We start from the raw sequence: 15,555 nt of genomic DNA, 5'->3' as shown, positions 1-15,555 counted from the left end.
ATGAAAATATATTTAACTCTAAAACCAGCAAACCAAACAAAGAATGCTACCATGTCTCTTAAGATAGGAGTAAATTTTGTGCTACACATATGCTATTGATTTCCACTGAAACCAAGGAGATATAGAGATATAGATACAGACGATACAGAGAGAGGGATGGCTATTAATGGCAGAGCAAAAGTTCTAAGACTCAGACCCACTGAAATCAGGCTTTTTTGGTGCCACTTTATCACCACCATTGGCATCCATGCAAAGTTTATGACATTAGGATAGGATCAGTAACAAGACTTAGAATGGAATCAACCTGCCAATTTCACATACTAGTCATATATGCCAATACTGACTATGTAGCTGAGTAAATTCAATTCGTAAGATACACAAAAACAGCTTTTTAGAAAATGAAGTTAATTAGGGTGCCCGAGTGGCTCAGCCAGTTAAGGGTCTGCCTTTGGCTTAGGTCATGATCAAACCCCACGTTGGCTGAGCCCCCTTCTCCCTTTCCCTCTGCTGCTCCCCCACTTGTGCTCTTTTGCTAACATTCTCCATCAAATAAACAAATAAAATCTTAAAAAAAAAAAAAAAAGAAGAAAGAAAGAAAGAAAGAAGAGTAAACTAGAAAGACTAAAGCCAGAGTATTTTGCAGAAACATTCCAAGATAGCAAAAGCTCTAAAAGCATTTCTATGTTTTGCTGTCTCCAGCTACATTAACAGAATGTGGAGAATGGGAACATAGCAGTCCTTCCTGTTCCAGAGGCCAGTGAAGCAGTTAGCCTACTTATTGTATACGTTATATCCAAACCAACACTTGGAAGATATATACTTAATATAAAATAATCTATACAGTTTGTTATTTAACCAATTAATTGGAACTCTTAGAAATATAACTGTTATTATATATGTTTATTTTTTCAAATATAATATACATTTTATTATATATAAAATATACATACCAGCAGCATTAGCTTTACCCGGAAGCCTGCTAAAAGTGCAGCATTTCATTTCCCATCCAGACCTATCGAGTCAGAATCTGTATCTTAAAACAAGAGCTTTAGGTGAACCGCATACATACTACAGTTTGAGAGGTACTGGTCCATACTACATAACAGGCACTGGTCCATACTGCATAACAGCATGCATGTTTATCCTTTCTTGAACCAATTTTTCCAACCTGTATTTCCTAATGACCTTGTGAGTAGGAAAACGTTTGTGGGATTTTAAAAGTTAAAAAAAAAAAAAAAAAAGGAAGGATTTTCCTGCCTACTCATCTCCAAATTCTATGAAGAATGACCAGGTTTTGATCTACTTCTAAAAATTTCTTTTATGGAAATATCATATTATAAATTAAATTTTATATATTATTTATTATAACTTCTAAATAGTGTTTTTTTTTTTAATTTATTTATTCATTCTTGAGAGAGAGAAAGCACACGCAGGAGAGGAAGAGGGAGAGGGAGAAAGAACCTACAGCAGACTCCTCACTGAGCATGGGGCCCCACCTGAGCTCGATACCATGACCCTGATATCACCACCTAAGCTAAAGCCAAGAGTCAGAGGTTTAACATGTCACTCAGGCACCTCCAAATACAGTTTTAAATGGGACTATAACCTTAAGAATGCATATGTTACTCAGATTAAGCAGAAAAGAAGAAAGAACATGCACAAGAAAAGAGATTTTCCTCTGTTGAAAAGAAGGTATCATTACTATTGAAGGGCTAAAACTGGGCTCATGTGTATGATATTATAGAAACATATTTTGCACAACCAGTATTCAACTATTGGTTACCTATAATCAAATAAATCATAGTTTTCTTTATGGCACAGGGGATGATTTGTATAGGGATATTTTCTCTAAGAAAGTGAGAAATGTTTATGCAAGACAACAAAGACTTGTCCGCATCAAATTTCGCTGGGCTAAATAAGATGTTGCATTTGTTGTTCAGGCTTTAAAACAACAAAATATCAGTTTGCTGAGTTGGAAAAGGCCTCAGAGAGCAATAAAAGACTGGAAATCATTATTCATGTGCACTAAAGAAATTTGCCCTGATACGGTCCTTATTTCCTGATACTTATTCATGTCCTAAAAGTAGTATAAAAATTGGTTCACGATTAACAGAAACATTTTTGGTAAAACTCATGAAAATAGAAAATGTTCTTTTAAAATTGCATATCAGCATGTGGATTTTATTTGATTATTAGAAATACATTCCTTTTAAAATTACTTAGTTTAAAAACATCAAAATATAATTGCAACCATTGTGTTCTATCCTATAATGTAAATTTACGACATAATTTACTGTTTTTTCTCACTGTGTAAACCACATCAGGGAGGCTAAGAAGCATTTTTGTGCTCTTTTAGGCCACTTGGGTAGTATATAGGAAATTAGCACTCATTAAACTGAATCATACACTTGGGACTTAGAAAGGTCCTTATAGCTTTTAAAAATTCTAACTTGTGAGATTATGGCTTTAAAGGGGTCATGTGGCTTTAACTACATGTTATTATTTGCAAATAAAAACCTTATTGAGTAATAACAAAATGAACTATTCTAGGATATAGCTACCTCAATTTCTTGAAATAAGATGAAATTAATGTTTATGTAAGTTAATAAAAAGATATATACAATGTTGCTTTTTACAAAAACATATCTCTACATATAATGAAAGTAAAGTGATAAACTCATTGCTGTGAGATGTCTGTATATGTTTAATGGAAAGAAATAATCCAGAGCCATTACCTTGAGTCTTATTAGGAGACTAATACTTCATACATTTCATAGGCTTAGAAACTTACTGAATATTCAAATTCTTAGAGATGTATATATATTTTCTACTACTCTGTGCCAAATGCTAATAACTATCTAGTTTTTTTGTGATTTCAATACTTAAAAAAACTTGATTGCCAATTTTATCATCTCTATTTGATAAAACAAGAAAATTTGCTTAGGAATGAGAAATCCCTTCTTTATGTATATGCTTCATGTGACTTCACTGTTTGCCCATTCTGGTGATTAATTTTGCATGACAACCTCCCAGGGCCTTGGAGTTCTTAGACTTTTGGTTAAACATTATTATGGGTGTGTCTATGGGAGTATTTCTGGGTGAGATCAATGTTTAAATCACTCAGTACACAGAGTAAAGTATATTACCCTCCTTCATGTGAGAGTGCCTCAGTCAATCCTATGAAGATCTGAATAAAACAAAAAGGCTGAGGACCTTACCTCTTACCCGACAGGAGTTGGCACATTGTTCTTTTCCTGCCTTCAGACTTGAACTGAGGCATAAATTCAATTCTTCTCGGGTCTTGAACTTGTGGTTTTTAGATAGTAACTCTCCAGTGCTTCTGGTTTTCAGGTCTTCAGACTCAGACTGAAACTACACTCACCATTGGCTCCTCTGGGTCTCCAGCTTAGTCAATGGCAGATCTTGGCACTTCTCAACCCACAAAAATCATGTGAATGATATCTACATTACATGCAACACAGAGGGGTGACCTAATCCAGTCCTCGCCCTCACGGCAATGCACAAAGGCAGAAAGGAGCTGTAAACAAGCTGAATAGGCCACGAAGAGATGCTTTTCCTCAGGCTTGTGACAGAGTATGTGCTCATCATAAACACATAGAAAATGGACTAAGAACGTTGTTCTACAGTTTTTTGTTTGTTTGTCTATGCCCAAGAATCTCAGATCCACTTCACTTGAGTAACACTTAAAGGATTCCTGAGGGGTTAATACAGTGGATTTCAGGAATGGAACAAATCAAGTTCATTAACAATAAGCTTCTGAGGCTTAAATTAATGTTGTAAGTCACTACAAAGGTATTTTTATCTTCCCCACTTGTTTTATTTTTACAAATTTTCTGACTCCCTATTTTAAGGACTATGTAATATAAGTTCAATAGCTAGAGGGAACTTATTTATGACATGTATTCCCTATAGAAAGCATATAGAGTTCATTAATGTGAGGTTTGGTGATTATATAAAATTCAAAAAGCAAACTATGGTCTTTACGACAAATGGTACTGGAACACCTGGACATACATATGCAAAAACACATAAACAGTTTAAATTAAAAATGAACCTAGACATAGACTTTATACCTTTCACAAAAATATTAATGCAAAGTGGATAATAAAGATACATGTAAATTTCCTAGAAGAAACAGAAAGACATGTAGGTGTCCTTGTGTTTGGTGATGACTTTCAGATCCAATGCCAAATCATGACCCATGAAAGAAATAACAGATATATTGGATTTCATTATAATTAAAATTATCTGGGGTGCCTGGATGGCTCAGTCAGCAAAGCATCTGACTCTCAGTTTCAGCTCAGGTTATGATGTCAGGGTTGTGAGATCAAGTCCTCTGTCAGACTCCATGGAGCCTACTTAAGATTCTCTCTCTCCCTCTCTCCCTCCCCCTGCTCATACTCACTCTCTTTCAAATAAATAAATTAATCTTCACAAAATATTAAATTTAATTAAATAAATTAAAAATATATGATTTACCAAAGACACTGTCAAGAGAATGAGAAGGCAAGCCACAGACTAGAAGCAAATATTTTTAAAATGGCTTATCTGATAATCAACGGTTACCCAAAATATCCAAAGAATCTTTATAACTCAACAATAAGAACATGAACAACTCAATTAAAAAATAGGCAAAATATTTCAACTGACATCTCACCAAAGAAGATCTGCAGAAAGAAAATAAACATATAAAAAGATGCTCAACATCCCATGTCATTAGGGAGTTGCAAATTAAAACAGCCATCACTACACACCTATAAGAATGACAAAAATGCAGAACACTGACAAACGCTAGAAAGGATCTGAAGCAATAGGAACTTTGCTTCATCACTGGTGAGAATGCAAAGTAGTACAGTCACTTAGACAGTCTGACAGTTTCTTAGAAAACTAAACATACTCTTTCATAGGATCCAGCTACCACACTTTTTTATATTTAGGCAAAACAGTTGAAACATGCCCAAACAAAAACCTACACAAGGGTCTTTATAACAGGTATACTTATCATCATCACATCTCAGGAGCAACCAAAATGGCCTTGAATGGGTGAGGGGAGAAACACACTGTTGTGCATTCATCACAAGGAATATTGATCACACACGAAAAGATATGAGCAGTAAAGCCACAAAACGCAAGGGAGAACCTTGAAAACATATGGTCAACTGAAAAGGCTTCCTGTGGTCTGATTCCAACTGTATAGCATATTGGAAAAGTCAAAACTATGGAGAAAGTAAAAACATTGGTGTTTTCCAGGAGTTTGTGGGGAGGGAGGGAGAGAGAAATAGGTGAAATGCTGGAGATTTTTAGGGTATTGAAAATACTCTGATGATACTATCATGCTGGAGACATGTCATCATATACTTTTAAAACCCACAGAATGTACCACCCAAAGAATGAATCCTAATGAAATCTATGGATTTTAACTAATGACAGTTTATCAATATTGGCCCACCAACTATAAGAAATGTGGCACACTAATATGAGATATAAATTAGAAGGGAAATGGGGAAAGGGTAAGGAGGTATACAGAAACTCCCTGTACTCCCCAATCAAGTTTTATTTAACCTAAAACTGCTCTAAAAATCAGTATATAAATAAATAAAATAAAAACTCTATAATTCGCATGTTTATGGATTTTTCTTAATAGACATTTTTTTTTTTTCAAAATTATCCTGCCACAAGGGGAATCTGGGTGCCTCAGTCAGTTAAGTGTCCTGATTTCAGCTCAGGGCTATAAGATCTAGCTCCACGTGGGGCTCTGCACTGGCCGTGGAACCTGCTTGGGTTTCTCTCCCGTCTCCACTTCCTCTCTCTTAAAAAAAAAATTATACTGCCATAATTAATCTTACATATAATGTATGTTTTTAATAGAGATAACAGCACTTGCTGAGCTATAAGATTGTCCTTATAACCCAATTAGAAGATTTAGTGGGGTCTTTTTGTTGTTGTTGTTACTTTCATGTTTTTTAATTGGAAGCGTCATATATATTGTGATATATATATATATTCCTATATATAGGTATATATATATATATATATATATATATATATATATATATAGCTATATATTGTTTTATCTCTGACATCTAGGGATAGAAAATAGAAGTGTAATACTAGTCACTTAATTCTGAGTTTTCATGTGATCACTATTTAATTCAATATGCACTTATCCTTTCTGTATGAAAATGTATTAATTTCCTGATCATAACTGACTTTCTTATTATATAAAAAAATAATATATGCATGATTAAATTAATTCCCCCAAGGTATGCCTTCTAAGTTATTTTTAAACATTTAGCTTGATTATGCATCTTGGCTAGGAAAATGAGAATCAATGTCACTTCCTGCAAGTCATGAAATTTAGAGGAAATAAACTTATTTCAGTGGGCAGCTTACTTAACCTTTTCATCTCATATAGACTTAATATTTTAAAATTGTATTATATATTATTTTTAAGAATTGCTTTTTATTTTTTCCATTTTATAATTAAAGTAACTCATTTGCATTACTATCTAAACTGAACAAGAATTGTTTAAACAAACAAATATACGTATTTTTATATTATATAGTATATTGTTATGTATATTATTTTATATATCTGACATGAATGCATTTATTTTATAAAAGTATATGTGTTTATTTATGTATAACGTTCTCCTGGAGACATAGATTTGGTTTTAAATATATATATTAAATATTTATTATATGAGATTTATTGTATATTTATTTAAAATTTAGACATAAAGTAATAAATTGGATTCTGTACCAGATTTTGAATATGTTGGAAACATTACTTTTAAGAATTTTACTATTATCCATAATTTTAAAATAATTCAGCTATGATGTATGCGCACACACACACACATATACACACTATACTTAAACGCAGAAATCCTGGGCACCAATTGCAAGAAACAAGGCACTACTGAAATCATTATGAAGTGTGTACTCAAACCAAAGCAGAAATAGAACAGAGGCGGCACCTGGGTGTCTCAATCCACTAAGTGTCTGCCTTTGGCTCAGGGTCCTGGGATTGCAACCTGCTTTGGGACTCCCATTAGCTGGGAGTCTGTTTCAACCTCTTCCTATGCCCACTTACTCCCCACATCCCTGCCCCATGCCATGCTCTCTCTCACACTCTCAAACAAATAAATAAAATCTTTAAAAAAAAAAAAAAAGAAATAAAAAACAGAAAAAAAAATAATTAAGCACTTTCATAAGGTAGGAAATGCAATTTAGCACTTTTACAAGGTAATCAAACTTTTCTAAGTCAGTAACAAAGTCAAGATAAGATAGTAATTGGAATAATTGAAATGGCAAAAACAGCCAACATGCATCCTTTGAAATATGACTTTGAAGATCATCTCATTAAAAATTAGTCTATTTCCTCACCAATAGAGACTTGGCTGGCTTTGATACTTGCTTGACCAATGTATGTCTGACATAAAGTGATAGTATAACAGTTTTGATCATAGTGATCAACCAATCTTACTGGCTTCTGCTTTCTCGTTTAAATTCTGTTGTTGCCATGTGAACAAGCTTGGTCTTCGTTATATGAACAAGTGAGATTGTCCAGCAAACAGCCAGAATATGCTCAGAAGCAGAGCCAACTGGGAGGCCTTCGGTTTAATGCAAACACATGAAGGAGCTCTGTTGTGATCAGAAGTACTAGCCATCGGAGATCAGTCTAAAGTTGAAACCCGCAGAACTGTGAAGTAAACAAATGCTCTCTATTTTATGCATTGATGAATAGTTTGTTATGCATCAATAACAGATATGAACAAAAACATAACAAAAATAGAGGTGTGAACAGAAGATACTGCAATTATAATGTATTGACATGTTATATTTCTGGAATAATAAACATTTTCTAAAAGTCACCTAAACAGAAGATCCATGCATATCATGGGTAGACAGGTAGAAGGAGAGATGCATGGCTGAACGCTTGGACAAATGGACAGATAGGTGGGTGGATGGTAGATTAATGGATAAGGTAAATAAACAAGCAGATAGAGAAAGATAGATGGTAGATAAATAGATGACAGACGTACACTTGCAGTTATTTTACATTTAAAATATATATTTACACTTGAAAAATGAATCCAAAATATGTTTAGTTGCTAAAGCATATACAGTTTATTTTTAGAAAATTTAATAGTTTTCGAATGAAAGTATTAAAATTAATTGCATTTTTCATTTCTGGGAGGTCCCTGGATAGAAATCTGCTGTCTCCTTTACCTTTTATCTTCTTCATATTTTTATATTTTGTTCAAAATTCAAGATGAATTTCTCAAATTTATCTTTAACTTTTCTTTCATTTTGATATCTACATTCATTTTCACAAGATTCTTCTTGTTTTCTGCTGCCTTTTGAGGGAAGCAAGATCTTTTGAAAATCTTTGAAGATATCGTTATGTCCCTTTTCCTCCCACCCATCTGATCTGTTTCCTCTGAGGCCATCTTTTCTTTTTGGCTGTTTTGCTCCTTTGCATCCCCTATAGGTCAGGTGGCAGATGATTATACATCATTAGGATTTACTGAATAATATGATACTTCATATATATACATATAAAACAATGTATGCACACATACATATACACATAAAAATATATGTAGTAAATATATCCACTAAAGCTTTATAACATATAAATGTGTGAGTTCAATTAATCTGTAATGTAAGGACAGATTTCAAAATCTGACCTGCTAGAGTCAAAAATTCACACATACATAATTTTAATTGTGTTCATTTTGTTTAAAAGTTCTATAATGAAAGGGGCAGCTAGGTGGCTCTTAGTTAAGTGTCCAACTCCTGATTTTTGCTCAGGTCATGATCTGGGGGTCATTAGATAGTGCCTGTTCCTGGAGGCTGCTTAAGATTCTCTCTGACTCTTCCCTTCGCCCCACCTCTCTCTCTCTCAAAAAAAAAAAAAAAAAAAAAAAAAAAAAGTGAATGTGAATTCACGTTTGGAATCCACTTTCAGAGGTGGCTACCAAGACCTTAGTAAGCCAGACCCTAAATATACACTAGAAATTTCATTACTTAGATTAACAGGTTTTAAAAGTAATTATTCGTTGTTAAAAATTAGCAATGTTTAATACTTACTAGGAAAAAACTGTCATGTTGCACAGTCATTGCATGAACAGGGAATACCTTATATGAACACCTTGCATGAATTGGAATAAGGATCTAATAATCTTTGCATATTCAGAATTTACAAAAGAACATTCCAGGCTGATAGTTCCACTTAATCCAATTAATTGAGTATCTCAGCTGCACACTCAATAAAAGGTTAACTTATCCTGTCAATAAAACTGTGTGGCATCTACCTCAGGAGAATTAAAACAAATCATCACCTAATTATATGCCTTACCACAGTGTAAAAGCTTAAGAATTATGTTTCTAAAAATGGGAAAATTTTTAATATTATTTTGCCAGAGGGGCAAAAAAATGAATTAAATTCTATTAAGCGTTTGCTGAGAACTAAGAATTGTTGATCGCATAGTACGGTCTAGCACCATGCTATAGAAAACAAAGTGATTATTAACTCCACAGTCCTGCCTGCCTTCTAGGAGATAAAAGATCAGTCAGTGAAATTGAAAAAAAAAAAAAAAAAGCCCCCAAATCACAAGTCACATAATATCACTGCTAAGATAAACATAAAAGACACATCAAACATGAAAGAACAAATAGAAACCAACACAGATTGTTCAGGTCTTTGAAGACAGGTCTTTGCAAGAACTAGAAAAGTGCCTGATGTAATTGGGGACTCCTTGAGCTTCCATTAGAGCCTGAGACAAATCACTTCTCCAGTCAGATGTAATGACCCCCATCAAATCCTGCACATGTAACTTCTGTGAGGAGCTTGGCAGGGGTGAGACTGACAGCAGGGTACTCATTTGTTATAGACTATTTTGTTTATCCTTATTTCATAATACAAAGCACCCTAAGAGAGATTATATCTTAAGCCTTTATTACATATATATTTTTTTAAGATTTTATTTATTTATTTGACAGATAGCAAGTAGGCAGAGAGGCAGGCAGAGAGAGAAGAAGGGAAGCAGGCTCCCCACTGAGCAGAGAGCCCGATGCGGGGCTCAATCTGAGGACACTGGGATCATGACCTGAGCCGAAGGCAGGGCTCAACCCACTGAGCCATCCAGGAGCCCCACATATTGTTCTTATTATATGTTTATACCCAATTTGTGTTTGTCAGGCGGGGATAATGTTCCAGAGATCCCAGTTTGCACACAAAGCAAGGCTGTGGGAAATAGGAGTAAATGTCAGCAAAGAGGATCAAGATCCTGAAAAATAAGGCTGAGATCATCAGAGTCTAAGAATGTTAGAGGTAAATCATAGCCATAATACCAAACTTATGAGAACATTTACTATGTGCCCAATGCTGCAGTAGATACTTCACATATACTACCCATTTTATTTTCAGATAATCCTTTAAGGTAAGTATCAGTTCCACTATTTTTATTTTATAGATGTAGAAACCAAGTCTTGAGGAAGTTAAATAATGTGTTCGAATTTACATAACAAGTAAACAGTGAGTCTGAGACTCAGTCCCAGGTATCCTAAATCTATTCTGCACTGATGATGCCAGAGTTCACATGTAGTATATGAGCTGGAGTCTGCTGGCCTCTATATTTTGACATCAACAGAAGAGGGTTTAGAATTCTTTGTAGAGCTCTGACCTGACCTCACAGAGTTGGTGTATAGATCAAAGCAAATACAGGAAGAGAGCAGTAATACTCTATTGTTTTTGTAAAAATATTTTTTGAGTTGTTTGTAAGTCTCATTCCATGCTTACTCTAAGAAATAAAACTAAACTGCAGTGATTTAGCGACACATTGTTAAGTTTCAATAAAATATGTAATGCATTTAACCTAAAGTATTTGAAATTCCAATTTACTTTTGCTTTCTGTCCATGTAAATTTTATTTGTACATTAAACATAGAAGCTTAAGAAAGTCATTTTTAAGAACACATTATTGAAAGTCTATCTAATTTTACAGATTTTATAGCTATGGAGTACTTCTTAATATGATTTATTAGTAATTTTATTTAACAAAATCCAATTCTGAGGCATATTAAAAGCCGATTTTTCTCTTGCTTTTAATGTTTTAAAAAACTGATTTTTTCAAATAGGAATGTTTTAGTGCAAAATAATGTTTTGACATCTATTTCTATTAAAATATTTTGTTGTATTCAACCAATGAGATAATTGGGGGTAATTTTATTGTATACATCCTAGTTATTTATTCATTCATTCACTTGAAAAAAGTTCATTAAATACCTATATGAAAGAGAATTAATTAAGTCTATTCCTTATTTAAGATTTGCAACATTGTTTTATTACAAAATAGATCCTGAACCTGGTATTCATACCAGACCTGAGTTTACAGTCATAAATCACATTCTTTAGCCTTATATAAATTTCCTTCCATCTGTTTTAGTTGTGTAGATAATTTGTGAAATGGTATTAAAATTAACAATAATGATGATAATGCTTTTATTTTACCATCTCAAAAGCTTATTTTGATTTATGAATCACAAAAATAAAATAACTAGTATAATTCATAGGGTAGCGAGTAATGTTAGAAACTTAAAAAACAGCTTATAGCATTCATTTGGATAACATTCTTTGGATAACACCATTTGGTCCTGATATGATGAACTCAGATCCACATTTTACAGAACTCAACCAATTATGCATTTCTCATCCTTAGGCCAGTTAAAAAACAATTTGCAATCTATTTTATGCATTGCAAGATCTTGCCCACAAAAGAGATACTTAAGCCAGAATCTCAGTGTCTCCATGTGTACTATACCTGTGAAGATTTATCTGATTTTCCCTCCATCAGGTTGCTACTAATACTGACTATTCATTCTGAATAATTACATCCTCTAGTGTACTAAGTATAATAAATATGGATTTAAAAAAAAAAAAGATTATTTATGTATTTGAGAGAGAGAGAGTACAAGTGGGAAGGAGGGGCAGAAGGAGAAGGAAAGGGAGAACTAGACTCCCTGCTGAGCAGGAAGCCCAATGTGGGGTTCCATGCAGGGCTCAATCCCAGGACACTGAGATCTTGACCTGAACTGAAGGCAGACACTCAACCAATTGAGCCACCCAAGTGCCCCCAAATCTATGGCTTTTTAAAGTAAGTTATCACAGTCCTAGGTATAATAATATTTGTTTTCAAAATTATCAAACTAAGTTTAGTCTATTTAATAATTAACAACAATTTTCCACAAGAGCATAACCATCTTCTATAAATTGTCAAATGTACAAACCCAGAGAAGAAAAATTTTCAGTATGGTAGAATTGGTCAATATTTGGCTAAAATTAATTTTCTGCTGCTGTAAATGTATAGCATCAAATAATCACCAAAAACCTGTCAAAAACATAGCAAAATGTTTGACTCATAAATAAAAGAAGAGCATATTTTGAAGCTCAGAGCCCTAGTCAGCTCTCAGCTTTCAGATTGCTTGGAACAAACTCTAGGTTTCTGAGGTCTCCCCAGGACCACCTTCTCTAAGACATTTCTTGATCATTATAGTTCAACAGATATCTAGCCCCCAATAAGAAATACTTTAACCTTCTCACTTTTTTCCATCATCATTTTACCTTACCTTTTCTTTTATTTTAATGGATTGAGTTTTAGTTTTAGACAATATATCAGTAGAACAGGTTGTTTATTTCAAAGAGAAAACAGCCAAATGGTGTGTGTTGGGTGGAGTGAAGGGGATTTAGTAGACCAATCCTTGCTGAACATTTCAGTGGATTTCCATTGTCCTTGGCTAAAGATCAAAAGTTTTAATATTCTCTACCATGTGCCATTTGGTCTGGCAAATGAAGACTTTTCTAGCTTCATCTGATAATTCTTTTCTTCTCAGTCCAGCTCTGTCTTTTTATAATATGGATACTTCAAGAGGTTTCCATTGGGATGGAATATTCTTTAGTATATGTTCTCCTTCTCCTCCATCATAGACCCCACAAAAACTTTTCTACACGGTAATCTAGGCAAGCTCTACCGATCGTTCATAAATGATTTAGATTAAACTTTGTGATCATCTGAAATCTGAAACTAATAAAGTGGTTAAAATACTGTGGAATAACTGATAGTTGTTAAGAACTGTACAGGGATTTAAAAAACTTTCTCATAACATCTGGAAAGAATGGCATGTTAATAGCTCTCTTCCCAGTACTCATTATAAAAACTAAATGAAATGACTGAAAGTAAACACACATAGGAAAACATTAATTAATATGGAGAAAATGATATCAACAACCAGAAACTATATAAATATATGAAATTATAAAGATTAGTTTTTTGTACATGGGGGGAAAGTGAAATAATGCATTAAGAAACAAGTCAATATAATCTTTCCTGGAAAAAAAAAAGTGCAATTTCTAAACACAAACCTAAATTATCCACTACTATTCACAAATTTGAGAGCTAGAAATAAGCAGAAGCTATAAAAAGAGAATGCCCTTCATATGAGTTTTTTCATCAATGACAGATCATCAATATCTGGCATCTATAAGAGGGAAGGGGGTCAACCCACAGGCCACATAATAAAGAAAGTCTGGAGTTATGCGTTACTAGCACTCACCAATGTACTCTTTTTTTCCTGGAGAACTGAATTCAGTAAGGGTACATTCACCCTCCCACTTGTTAGAGTCACGTGACACAATCCAGTCAATGGCCCTTCAATGTACCCCTTTGGCTTGAAGATTAAAAAGTCAGGAAGATTAAAAAGTTTCTACTTTGCTAGAATTTCATAAACAGCTGTTATAGAGGCCCATGTTCCAGATAATACAGAAGGTAGGAGCATCAGGAACTGTAATTTTACCCTATTTGCAAAATAACAAATTAACTTGCTACAATGTCTTCAATGCTAGCTGAACGCATGACATTTCTGGGTCAAGGTCAAATGGCTTTATTTCTCACAGTACAATGAACAGCAGGACCTTCACATTCACATGGGTTCTCCTTGCCTCAAGTCCCATGGAGAATGACCCAGGTGACTGTGACAGGGAGTTCTGCCACAACCAAGAAACCCAGAGTTGAGGAAATTCCCAAAGGGGTTGCTAGCAGATCTGTCCAAGCTTTGTTCCAGAGACAGAGGGTAGTTCTATTATCCTAGTCAGGAAGTAAACCTGCCCTCTCTTTAGAAGAATGACATTCTTTCTGTTACAAAACTGTTTACTATCCAAATGTCTTTAAAAATAGAATACAAAATAAAAGTTGTTAATTCCTCTTCAGAAGACATGCACAAACATGTAATCCATGGAGGATTGTCTCCCAACAGAGAATGTCTCTAACAGCCAAATATCAGAACAAAGATGATGAAGTGAAACTTCGTTGTTTCAAGCTACTTGAAATGTGGGGTTTACCTGAATACTATACTATTAATTTGTCTAGACTAACTAAAACATATTGTAAGGGGTGAGACTTTGTAACAAAGTGGTATAATACCTACATTACTGATAATTTTGTTTCTCAAGGTCATCCACTCTGGATTTGTCTTCAGTAACTGCCTTCTCTGATGAACCTGCAAGCACACAGAATTCTAAGAACAGATAAAATCTTGCTTCTGTTCATGATCTAATTTTATATACTAATTACAGAACAATAGAATTTTAAAAGCATATTTATTTTGATTCTGGGTGGTCATGCACATTTAACAGAGTGATTCCATTTCTGCTAATTGCACAATTATATTGAACTGCAATCCTAATAGAAATGACTAAAAATACTAATCAGTTTAATACATAGGTTACTCTTTCAGATAAATCTTAAGACTGAGAGGCAAATTTGCTGCTTGAAACACTTAAGTATGCACATATCTCAAGCGATAATATGACACGCAGAGAGGTTCATCCACAGCTTCCTGTTTCGAAATGCCAAAGAGTTTCAGTCAAATAGTAATCTCTACAGCTGGGGGAACTCCTTCTTGCTTTCCACTATATTCAAAAGAATCTCTACACTCTGTGTCTTGAAATCAGAAGAAGGCTACTGTGAGGAAATTGGAAACTTATCTACTGGGTCAATAAATTGAAGACAAAATAATCCTAAACCCATGTTTATTTTTATCTCACATTATGCCTGATGTTTACACAGCAAGTAGAACCTGGATATATGGTAAAAAAAAAAAAAAAAAAAAATCAGGAGATTGCATGCACTCACAGAATTCTTCTTCTGGCAGAGAGATAATGTTTGGCTGTAAAACGTCATCTATATATTCTGGGAGCTTACTGGTTCTGATGAGGGAGCAGGAAGCTGGCTGAGGACAAAGCAAAAGATGGCACCTTGCACCCCCTCTTCACCTGCTTCCCTCCCCTTGTTAATGTGTGTGACATTCCTCAGGCACCCCTGACTGCCCTAACGGATAAACAAATAGTTAACTTGCAGAGATCACAATCCTGCAAAACAGGAATCTCCCTTGGTTTACAATTGTCCTGGAGATCTACAAAGAAGTTACCTTATCAATAGCACAAATTTCCAGGGGCAAATAACTCAGTTCC

The sequence above is a fragment of the Mustela putorius genome, unplaced genomic scaffold (genome assembly GCF_011764305.1).
Source record: "Mustela putorius furo isolate JIRA1106 unplaced genomic scaffold, ASM1176430v1.1 tig00000832_pilon_pilon_pilon, whole genome shotgun sequence".
In the NCBI taxonomy this organism is placed as follows: domain Eukaryota; kingdom Metazoa; phylum Chordata; class Mammalia; order Carnivora; family Mustelidae; genus Mustela; species Mustela putorius.
The sequence above is the reverse complement of the archived record's forward strand: the minus strand, read 5'-3'. Positions refer to the sequence as shown.